The following is a 12,130-nucleotide window of genomic DNA, read 5'->3' on the forward strand; positions in this document are numbered from 1 at the left end:
CTACTAGGTACGACATATATATATATATATATATATATATATATATATATATATATATATGTCGTACCTAGTACGACATATATATATATATATATATATATATATATATATATATATATATATATGTCGTACCTAGTAGCCAGAACTCACTTCTCAGCCTACTATGCAAGGCCCGATTTGCCTAATAAGCCAAGTTTTCATGAATTAATGTTTTTTCGTCTACCTAACCTACCTAACCTAACCTAACCTAGCTTTTTTTGGCTACCTAACCTAACCTTACCTATAAAGATAGGTTAGGTTAGGTTAGGTAGGGTTGGTTAGGTTCGGTCATATATCAACGTTAATTTTAACTCCATTTTAAGAAAAAAATTAGAGAAAATATATTAATAAAAGAAAACTTGGCTTATTAGGCAAATCGGGCCTTGAATAGTAGGCTGAGAAGTGCGTTCTGGCTACTAGGTACGACATATATATATATATATATATATATATATATATATATATATATATATATATGTCGTACCTAGTACGACATATATATATATATATATATATATATATATATATATATATATATGTCGTACCTAGTAGCCAGAACTCACTTCTCAGCCTACTATGCAAGGCCCGATTTGCCTAATAAGCCAAGTTTTCATGAATTAATGTTTTTTCGTCTACCTAACCTACCTAACCTAACCTAACCTAGCTTTTTTTGGCTACCTAACCTAACCTTACCTATAAAGATAGGTTAGGTTAGGTTAGGTAGGGTTGGTTAGGTTCGGTCATATATCAACGTTAATTTTAACTCCAATAAAAAAAAATTGACCTCATACATAGTGAAAAGGGCAGCTTTATCATTTCATAAGAAAAATATTATAGAAAATATATTAATTCAGGAAAACTTGGCTTATTAGGCAAATCGGGCCTTGCATAGTAGGCTGAGAAGTGAGTTCTGGCTACTAGGTACGACATATATATATATATATATATATATATATATATATATATATATATATATATATATATATATATATATATATATATATATATGTCGTACCTAGTAGCCAGAACGCACTTCTCAGCCTACTATGCATGGCCCGATTTGCCTAATAAGCCAAGTTTTCCTGAATTAATATATTTTCTCTAATTTTTTTCTTATGAAATGATAAAGCTACCCATTTCATTATGTATGAGGTCAATTTTTTTTATTGGAGTTAAAATTAACGTAGATATATGACCGAACCTAACCAACCCTACCTAACCTAACCTAACTTTTTCGGCTACCTAACCTAACCTAACCTATCTTTATAGGTTAGGTTAGGTTAGGTAGCCGATAAAGTTAGGTTAGGTTAGGTTAGGTAGTCGAAAAACAATTAATACATGAAAACTTGGCTTATTAGGCAAATCGTGCCTTGCATAGTAGGCTCAGAAGTGCGTTCTGGCTACTAGGTACGACATATATATATATATATATATATATATATATATATATATATATATATATATATATATATATATATATATATATATATATATATATGTATATATATATATATAATATAAAATATCATTTAACACTGCGCACAGTTTTCATTTTTACTCCTAGTCATTGCTTCCTGAAAAGGCCTGGAAGAGGTTTAGCTGACGCTTTGAACCCAACACACGGTCCTACGGTGCAGCAAAGTTTCCCCTCTAACGTACACCTCTGTTTTAGTCTATCTACAGCACATCGCAACAAGCACATTTGAAACTTACCATTCTCAACATAAACGCGTCTCCCAACATCTGTACTGGTGCAGTCATTGGAGGGCGAACCCTTCATGCGAACTGCACCTACTATCAAGAAGAAAAAAGGCCTGTTTGTCCATCAACCATCAAAGTCGCTGGATCACAACTTTCTTGAGCGTTTTAAGACTCACCCTTCTTCCGCCACGGCTGGGATAGAACCCGGAAGGTAATTTAGGCTGTTTAAGGTTAGGTAAGATAAGGTAAGGTTAGTTTAGGTTAGGTTAGGTTAGGTTAGGCTATGTAAGGTTAGGCTATGTAAGGATAGGTTAGGTAAGCTACGGTAGTCATGGGAAAACGTTCAGCCATTACGATTATATAGCACTTGGAAAGGATAAGGCTTTAAGATAGGACGGAGGAAAGAAATGGTGCCCAACCACTTGGACGGTCGCTGACCTGTAAGACGGGAGACCGTCGCTCTACTGTCCAGTCCATGCAAGGTTAGGTAAGGTTACCTTACTTAACCTTAACTTACCTTATTTAACCTTACCTTAACTTGCATTATAATAAAAATGCAAGAACACACTATGTGATAATGCAAAAAATACTTTAAGGTAGTACATTCGTAAGGTGTGCTACCTTTATCTCAATGCATTTTTGCATTGTATTAATAATGCAAGGATGAACTAAGCGTGAGGCAAAAATGTACTACTTTATCCGAGGAGGGACTGCCGGTACCAATAAAGAAGGCAACAACCAAACCTAACTCTTCCTTCGTCTAGTATAGTATAGTATCTACTATAATAGGCCTCAGATTGTGTATGTTAGGCTTAGGATTATATATGCCTAGGACAGGCTAGGTTAGATTTATGGTAACCCTCTTTCACTCTTTTCCCATATCTTTATCCTGACCCATTCCCAGTGATATATATAATCGTAATGGCTTCGCACTTTCCCCTGATAGTTCCTTCCCTCCTTACAATAAGACTGAATAAGATTTTCACTCTTTGTTATGCTATTTCGAATTCCAATAGTACAAACGTGAACTTTTGTACAATCTATCTATAATAATTGTAGATTCTATCATTTTTGTAAAATGGGTTGCAATATCTGTAGTCTTGCTACGTAAAAAGGCGGCGGTCTATATAACAAATCAAATCAAATGTTTATTCAGGTAAAAGTACATTCATAGAGAATTAGTTACAAACATAATGTTGCATTTATAGATAGAGCTAGTACATACAATACCTAAAGCCACTAGTACGCATAGCGTTTCGGGCATAACTGCGTCGTACTGATAAAATTGGAAATGAGATAAGACACTTACCCCCCCCCCCACCTCTCCTGCCCCACTAACTCTGGGTAGCGAGGGAAGGTACATAGTGCAGCTTAGTATCACCCACAAGGTCAGAACATTATTTCCATAACATATTTCATGCCCCTAACATAGTCTAGGCCATAACATAATACAGTATTCAAACTAGAACTGTATCTTGCGCTACCCACTCCCCCAATATATGTGCCTAAGCCATACAACTTCACGATTGTAATCACTGCTATCCTCTTATATCATGGTTGTTATGTTGAACGCAAATTTTACTACATTATACATACAAATAATCCTCAAATTATGCTACAATGTACCTATTGATAAGCCTCAAACTTTACTATAAGGTCTATAAGGTACCTATTAATTTTCTTCAAATTTTCGTACAGTGTACCTGTTAACACTTCAAATTTTGCTACAAATTACCTACTTAAAATTATCTGTTAGATTAAGGACCTGCCCGAAACGCTATGCGCGTTAGTGGCTTTACAAAAATGTAAAAACATCAGTGCTATGTACTCTCATAAACCCACTGTACCTTCTAGTATATATATAGACATAAACAAAATAAATAAATAAATTTATTCCATGCTATCACATAGCATGTTCCAGACCATCACGTAATATATTCCAGGCAATCACAGCATAATGTAGGTCATAACAAAACATTTTCCATAACATGAAAACAATGAATTCAAATTGGATAAGTTTAGATTCAGACAAAATCTCGGTACTGATTTCCTCACTGATACATCACGTTAATGATCTTTGTTCACGAGCAGGGGTTAAATTGCTGATTTATAGTACAGATTACCGGGTAACATAATATACGTAGGATCGTTGAACACATACGCAGGACACACATACAGGACTCACATGCAGGACACTCCAAAGGATGTGATGTGGCGGAGGCTGATTCCATACAGTTTCAAATATAGGTATGATAGAGTCCAGTAGGCTCAGGAATCTGTACACCAGTTGATTGACGGTTGAGAGGCGGGACTAAAGAGGCAAAGCTCAACCCCGCAAGCACAACTAGGTGAGTACAACTAGGTGAGTATATACAGGGCTCGCATGCAGGACACATATACAGGGCTCGCATGCAGGACACATATACAGGGCTCGCATGCAGGACACATATACAGGGCTCGCATGCAGGACACATATACAGGGTTCGCATGCAGGACACATATACAGGGCTCGCATGCAGGACACATACAGGGCTCGCATGCAGGACACATATACAGGGCTCGCATGCAGGACACATATACAGGGTTCGCATGCAGGACACATATACAGGGCTCGCATGCAGGACACATATACAGGGCTCGCATGCAGGACACATATACAGGGCTCGCATGCAGGACACATATACAACGCTCACTAACTCTAGTGGCCTCGACGAGGACAGGAAGCCGGCGACTTGTCAAAGGTGCCTCCATTTGCCTTGATGATCTTTTCTAGCTATATTTAAAAAAAACACAGGTTTGGCAGTTACGGCTTCGGCGTGTATTCACCTACTCACCTAATTGTACTCACCTAATTGTGCTTGTGGGGGTTGAGCTTTGTCTCTTTGGCGGTTCCATGAGTTAATAACTCTGTGGGTGAAAGAGCATCTCCTGTTCTCAGTCGTACATTGTGGCTTGTTGGGCTTGACACCGTTGATCCTCGTTTGTGTTATCCAGGACTCAGATGCGGGACACAAATACTGATCACACATGGAGGACACAAATACCGAGCACACATGCCGAACACACATACAGGACATATGCAAGAAACATTTCCAGGTCACGTGTGAATAAAGAGTTAAGGAGCAAACTACAGCAACCAACACCATTTTTACTACATACCAAAGCTGTTACACCCAGATGGCTAAAATATTTGCATGAGCGTTAAACCTGTGAGAATAACAATTAATTTGCCAGACACCACCAGCTCAGAAACACTGCCATAGTTGTGTTAATCAGAGAAGCAAGGAACGAGGAGGGAAGAACTAGCTTAAGCTACTCTACTCCTATTAGGATGCATGTGTTTCTCAATAGCCTTACTTGAATCAGAGATGCAACGTCCACAGCTTTCAATTGACTATCAACACCGCATCCTTGTAAAGTACATACAAAAATCCTTATAAACTGTTGTCATATACCATTTCATTACCGCCAGGGAATGAGGTTGCATCCGGGTGCAGTCTAGTTGAACAAACATACTTTGACCTGGTGTAGTTCCTTTTAGAATAAAATGGTACGCAAGACTACTAGACTATTATGATAAAATGGTACGCAAGACTACTAGACTATTAGGATAAAATGGTACGCAAGACTACTAGACTATTATGATAAAATGGTACGCAAGACTACTAGACTATTAGGATAAAATGGTACGCAAGACTAAATTAGACTATAAATATTTTGCTTGGAATAGTAAACAATTACGAAGCAGCAATGTAACACACTTGCCCATCTCCACCAGAGACCTTGAGTCTGCCCACACCCAGTAGTAGTTGCACAGGTCACTCTTCATAACCAAGGCTATTCATACATACTAAGATACATATGGCTTCCCATCGTCGGGGACACAGATCATAACCAAAGCTTTTCATACATACTAAGATACATATGGCTTCCCATCGTTGGGGATACAGAAGCCTGTTAGCCTTATCGAGGTCCCCCACCCCCTAGGCTTGCAGAATGCAACCCACAACATTCGGGACACGAACAAGGGGACACAGGTGGAAACTTAGTACCCAGATGAGCCACAGAGACGTTAGAAAGAATTTTTTCAGTGTCAGAGTAGTTAATAAATGGAATGCACTAGGAAGTGATGTGGTGGAGGCTGACTCCATACACAGTTTCAAATGTAGATATGATAGAGCCCAGTAGGCTCAGGAATCTGTACACCAGTTGATTGACAGTTGAGAGGCGGGACCAAAGAGCCAAAGCTCAATCCCCGCAAGCACAATTAGGTGAGTACAACGCTGATTTGATTGTTGCCACCGAAGGCGGCTAGGATATTGTGCATCCCATGTGACTCCTCCAGTGAACGGTAGTACAAAAGGATTACAGAGGGCACGAAAGGCCTTAATCAGACCTCAGCGGAAATTTTTACATAATTACAATCAATCTGCACACTTTGTTGACACTAATAACTAGTAATAGACTTCATTCACTGCAACTTCTATGTATTAGCAAAATATTACTATATATTCAAGATAGGACTGTTTGTTAATAATAAGTTAATAACGGTTTTCAACGTTGATTTTTGTATGACAATAGTAGACTATATAGTTTTAAGTCACACAGCTGTACCTTCAACATATATATTTATTTACTAGAAGCAAAATATGGATATAGTACTAGTGTTTCAGATGTTTTATCATTTAAAGTATAATGATTTGCTATTTCATGTAACGCAAGTTGAGTTCTATCTCTGAGTAAATTTTTACAGTGCAAAATGTAATGCTCTGGATGTGTCTGTCTTTGTCCACACACTTTAAACTTCACTACATCTAACTCTCCATTCAAGTCGAACTGCCAGATATACTTGTAGCCAAGTCTTATTCGAGCTGTGACAACGTCTGTTAGTCTACTGACTTTGTTACTTGTCCCATACAAATGTTTTGTTTGAAACATTTAATTGAGAAAAGCTCAATAAAATGTTATCATTGATATATCACGTTAATGCAATTTCTTTGTGCATTTGAAGAGAAGTGTTGCAGGTAGAATTCCTAGATTACAGAGCCAGAGTACATGGGGGGAATTGTGTAAAGCCCTGAGTAGGCTTCAGTGGAAGCCTCAGAAAACATAAAGGATTCATTTGAATCCTAGATTGCAAGTCTTTTGACCTTGTCGTGGTGTAGATGTCTGTTAAGACTTGGGGAGTACTCAGAGCATAGGTTCGAATGCTCTTCACAGCTCCTACTGATTTTCACATTTCATTGTGATAAATAATGGGTCTGTTAGTTCCTGTTTAAACTTTGCTTTCTTTAAAGTTATCTATAGAGCTCTGTTTGATAACCCAAGATTATGTTCAACATTATCTATATTTACTGTAAGCTTAACATGGGCGTCAACATTATCATGGCTTTCTGTATACCTGTTGATGACTCCGATGATTAATGTCCATGCCACCCAGTCTCTGTGCAGGCCTCTTGGTTAGTGGTCAATAAGGCTTTTCGATGCGGCAGCTTGGAACCACAAATGCAAGTATCTTCTGAAGGTCTTTATCAAGTTCTCTTTTCAACACTGCGAAAGGTCGGCCAGTTATTCCGCCGTATGTGTAGAGGGAGAGCGTTGAAAAGTCTTGGGATTTTGAGATGTTGATTGAGTTCTTTCTCAGCGTGCCTATTGCATCTCTTTTTTTCAATGCGGCTATTTTGCACATCCTGCCGTGCCTTCTGGTCTCATGTGGTGTTATTTGTGTATGCAAATCTGGAACAGCCTTTCTAGTATTTTCCAAGTGTAAATTATTATGTATCTCTCCCGCCTGCGCTAGAAGGAATACAGATCTAAAATTTTTAAGCGGTCCTAATAACCGCTTAAATGTTGCACTAACAGCCCTAATATGGGGCGGTTAGTGCAACAATATTCACCTCTGGTGAGCACTAGTGTCTTAAAAAGTATCATCATTGATATGACATTTCTTGTTTGAAAGGTAAAGAACATAAGAATGAAGGTAACTGCAAAAAGCCTATTGGCCCTTACGAGGAAGCTCCTATTTATATCCACCCAATCTTATTCATATATATGTTTAACCTACGCTTCAAACAATCCAGGGATCCTAGCTCTATTATGTTACGCGGTAATTGGTTCCACAAATCAACGACCCTGTTACCGAACCAGTATTTACCCAGGGCTTTCCTAAATCTAAACTTATCCAGCTTAAACTTATCTAAACTTAAAAAGGTTCTTGTTATCCAGCCTGTCATTTTTCTTACAGTTGTGAGAACTACTTTGTGCGTTCTTTAAAAATAAGGTCTTCCGATATGATTACTTTTAAATTTTGTATATTGCTTTTTTCTTTCAATTTTGTGGTTTTACCGCACTTTATATGTGGTTTCTACTTTGATATTTTCGTTTTTTTTCCATAGCGCAGTAACTGGAATTTATCCTCATTAAAGATCACATTATTATTTTTAATAATAATGAAATTATTATTAAAATATTATAATATAAAATAATATTTCATTATTATTTTTAATAATAATGAAATATTTGAATTATTTTTGTGGCCCAATGAAAGACTTGATTAAGATCAAATTGGAGGGTTGCTGTGTCCTTTATGTTGTCTACTCTCATGAAAATCCTAGAGTCATCTGCAAAGAATGATACAGTGCTGTAGTTTGTATCACTGCCTATGTCTTTAGTCAATGAACTAAACTAAAACTGAAATAGTTACGCATTTTATATAAAAAAAATGTGACTACTCTTCAAGCAGTCACATGTGAAAGGATGCTAGGAACAAGGGAGTAGCCTCGTTATAACTGAAATCTAAAGATATTTCTGTTGCTAGCCCATGCCTAGTCCATTGTTTAATATGCATCCCATTTTCTGCCTTCAATTGTTAAGTAATGGTGATCATCTTGAAGTAGTACATTGCATTTTATATTGCTTAAAACATGTTTTTGGGTTGACCAGTAATTGTTTGAAGTGGCTAGTAAACGTAAATTTGCTTGCAGTTACTTACATAATGATTTACAAACATAATGAGTCATGGTTGAATTATTAGTTAATTGGCATGTATATTAGCAACCCGTTCTCGCACTTGCTTGTAGTCAATATCTTGCTTATGAATAAGTGTATATGTGACATACTAATTTATTGTGAATATTTGAGTTTACCTTGAAAAGCTGAGAAGAAAACCACAACCTAACCTAACCTTCTTAGTATGTTAAGATATTACAATTAGTACTGAACCTATACCCATATTGATATTACAATTTTATAAAAATAATAAAACAAAACTAAAATATATAAATAAATTGTAAAGTAACTCAGGATATTTTCAAATTTTGTAAAAAATATAAGTTGTTTAATAAAACTGAGAGAAAAAGTTAGTGCCTTGAAAAAATATGGCTTGGAATATGTCAGATATATACTTATTTATAAGCAAAATAGTGACTATAAGCAATAAGTCATATATGTGCTGTCTTGTGCGAGAGAAGGTTGCCATTAGTGAAGTTGAATAGATTATGCAAATGTAACTAAAACATACATTTAATAAATTTTTATAATTTAATTTGCATATCCTGGCTTTATCATGTTGCATGTCGTGAATTTGCATATTGACTATGATTTGGAATATTGTGCAACCAGCAGACCTAGTCAATATGTTTTAGAAATAATAATTATTCTTATGTAGATCAGAACCCCTAGGCGAGAAAATAAGTTATTTTTTAAATCTGTTTAGACGATCAGCTGATGAGAGGGTGCCACATCTAAAAACCTCCCTAGCTAGTGTCTGTAATTAAGGTAGCCAGTTTGTGGATTATATGTATAACTTTGAGAATAGGGATTGATAGGAATAATGTAAAAAATTGACTGTCCTACACTTCCTACTGATAGCTTTTAGAAGTTGTAGCCAGTAGGAAGAAAGTCATTAAATAAGGATTTGTCACCACTGTGTCTAGTGGATAGGAGCCCAGCTCGACAGCTCTTTAACATAAAACAGTTTGTGGGTATGACAGTATGAGGGCTGCTAATATCTATTATGTAGTCATTGATTGACTTAGTTATGCTGTGTTTAATATGTCAGGCAGTGACACATATTTATGATTCAATAGATTGTGATAGCTTAAGTGAATACTCCCTAATTGTAGGCTAATTTATTGTAATATTAAATAGTGATTTATTGTTTGAAGGGATGTTGGATACCTGTGTTTGTCTCAGTTAAAATTAGTGCTGGATATTAAGTTTAATGGTGTCTATTGCCACGTTCCTCTAGACTTGAACAGTTTCTAAATTAATGGCATCTTAATAATCGTGACTGCTCATTTATTAATTGTTTCTTACTCTTGTTTTTCTTAGTACACTTGCTGCTGTTACCTTTATACCGTTTTTTCATTCATCTTTAATTCATCATCTTAATCATTATGTGATTTCCAAAAACTTGTTTTGTTTTTCAATTATTTCCACGAGTTTTTTCATTATGTTTTTCATGTTATTGTATACTGGTTTAACGTTCATTAAGTCAATGCTGTTTGAGGCTAGGCATTGGTGTTTGGCTGGCTGGGATATGTTATGGACTAGGCTTAAGCTTAACAATAATGTTATTTAGCCTGTGAAATTTGCATACATAATTTTGTGTATGAACAAATTATTTATTTATTAAAGATGTCACTAAGGTAACAGGCTGTATGCAAATTTTAGCATTGTGTGTATGCAAATGAGAAGTTATGTGTATAAATAATGATAAACCTGCTATATGTAATTTTCAAAGGAAATTACCTTACCTTGCGATTACCTTGTATTCGTTCTGGGGATCAATATCCCCACGGCCCGGTCTTTGACCAGACCTGCTGGTTGGTAGTCTGGTCAACTAAACTGTTGGACACGGCTTGTGTGTGTAAATCACGAAGAAATTAACAAGTGATGAATAATGTGACAGTGTAAGACCACGAAGGAAGGAATAAGACAGGAATTGCCTTAACTATTTTCGTATTAAATAATACATCTTCAAAAGGATCAGTTAGAATCATCAGTACTTAATCACGTACTTAAGAAAATTTCTGTCTTAATCCTTCCTTCGTGGTCTGACACTATCATTCATATATATATATATATATATATATATATATATATATATATATATATATATATATATATATATATATATATATATATATATATATATATATATATATATATATATATATGCTATATATATATATATATATATATATATATATATATATATATATATATATATATATATATATATATATAGCATCTATTACTACTGAGACGCTACAGTTCAGCATTTCTGACAATTAAAGTTGATAGACCTTTTATTTACATTATTCGTCTAAAAATTATGTTTCATTACTCATTTAAGGACTTAATTTTATTTGCAAACTTTATTGATTGAGCTTTATTTGCAAAAGTTTGTTGTGTAATTAAATTGAATAGTTGATACTCCTTTTGTTTTCACAGTATTCTCTTTGAACAGTCATTATAGCGTTTTGTGTCATCTCTAATTTCAATAAGAGGTTTCTCCAATTATTGCTCGAAAGCAGAAAAAAACATCTATAATGGGCGGGGTATAATTTACCGGACACTGATCCTGCTCTGGCCTGATGTCCGGTCCGGTGACAACAGGCAAGAAACATGTGGTCGAAATATTAAGTATAACATGAATGATATATTTTTCAATCTTTATTACAATACTAATTTGCTTACTATCCTACCAAAGCCTCGCACTGACCACAGTCGATGTGTATATGCACTGACCACAGTCGATGTGTATATGCACTGACCACAGTCGATGTGTATATGCACTGACCACAGTCGATGTGTATATGTACTGACCACAGTTGATGTGTATATGCACTGACCACAGTCGATGTGTATATGTACTGACCACAGTCGATGTGTATATGCACTGACCACAGTCGATGCGTATATGTACTGACCACAGTCGATGTGTATATGCACTGACCACAGTCGATGTGTATATGATTTTTGTATTGTGATTTATGGATTTGTTCTCACTGGAATTGAGAGCCCCTTGAGGGATCTGAAGTAGAGGAGGGTAGAAATAGCCTAAGCTACAATATTCTTTAGAGATATATCTTATTGTCTCAAGAAACGTACTTGAACTTGACTCGTTGCGTATACTTCCACGACGACATAGCGGCGCCTTTCTCAGTGGAAAATTCCTCCCCGCTCACCGCATGCCCTGGTCCTCCTGGCTTAAAATTGTTGCCCTCCGAAAAAATCATAATTATTTTCTGGAGTTATACAAAATGTATATGTATATCACTTTAAGGTACGTGAGTGTCTCTTTTATTGGTGGTCATTAGCTCGTACCAATTACATTCAGCGAATTCATCTCATTTAGATAATATTCGTAAAAATTAGAGAGAAA

The sequence above is a fragment of the Procambarus clarkii genome, chromosome 27, assembly GCF_040958095.1.
Source record: "Procambarus clarkii isolate CNS0578487 chromosome 27, FALCON_Pclarkii_2.0, whole genome shotgun sequence".
In the NCBI taxonomy this organism is placed as follows: domain Eukaryota; kingdom Metazoa; phylum Arthropoda; class Malacostraca; order Decapoda; family Cambaridae; genus Procambarus; species Procambarus clarkii.